The sequence below is a fragment of the Bactrocera dorsalis genome, chromosome 5 (assembly GCF_023373825.1).
Source record: "Bactrocera dorsalis isolate Fly_Bdor chromosome 5, ASM2337382v1, whole genome shotgun sequence".
Lineage (NCBI taxonomy): Eukaryota > Metazoa > Arthropoda > Insecta > Diptera > Tephritidae > Bactrocera > Bactrocera dorsalis.
In genome coordinates, this window is record NC_064307.1 from 38,484,971 (window position 1) to 38,485,843 (window position 873).

Genomic DNA, 873 nt, shown 5'->3' on the forward strand with positions numbered 1-873 from the left:
ATCTGGTGGGGATTACTTTGAAGGCAAACAAGTACGAGTAAATATTGATGAACAATTAAATATATTGCCTTTTATTTTAGCTCCAAATGTGTAGAAAATTTAGATTTACTTAGCTATATACATATGTATACTAAATACGGGTGTGGTGTGCTTTTATTTCATAAAAATGGAAAAGTTAAAAAACGTTGACCAGCACTGCCAATGTTATCATTCTTCCATTAACGCTTATCTATGACATTGTTAAAAAATATTAAGAAAGATAATATATGACATAATAAATTAGGCAATGATTAAATTTAAAGAAAGTTTATACATACATATGTATGTGTATATGTATTAAAAACACGTGCAAAATGTTCAAAAATTTATTAGCATAAGCAGAACAACGCACCACCAACAACCAGCAGCCAATATCTGCTTCTACAATTCTTCTTGTTCGTTCTTTTCGCAAACGACGAACACACACACATACCCTCTGTGTTTCTCTCTCCGTCTCTCGCTCTCTTGCTCTATCAGTTATATTGACGAACTCTTCTGTACTCTTTGGCAGAGTTTTAATAACAGCTGCGGTGTCCGAGTGGTTAAGGAGATGGACTTGAAATCCATTGGGTTCTACCCGCACAGGTTCGAGTCCTGTCCGCAGCGATAAACTAATATTTTAGTTTTTTCAATTAATATCACTTTTGAAAAGTCAATCATTAATTTCTACGTACTTGTATTGTATTATACTATGTTACATAAATTTTATAATTCAGTGCTTTTTGCTTAACGAACTTGTTTTATAATAGAATTCACGAAATTGACAAAACAATTCAAAACCGCTTTATCGTTTCATTTGCCTATTATTTCGAATCTTTTTTGTATTTTAAGATA

General features: G+C 31.8%; 1 non-coding gene across 1 annotated transcript; it reads left to right on the top strand.

Annotated features, from left to right (window-relative positions):
* Nucleotides 1-563: 563 nt before the first annotated feature.
* On the top strand, nt 564-645 carry Trnas-uga (transfer RNA serine (anticodon UGA)). The gene has a single exon. It is a non-coding gene; the product is annotated as a tRNA-Ser (tRNA).
* The last annotated feature ends 228 nt before the right edge of the window (nt 646-873 follow it).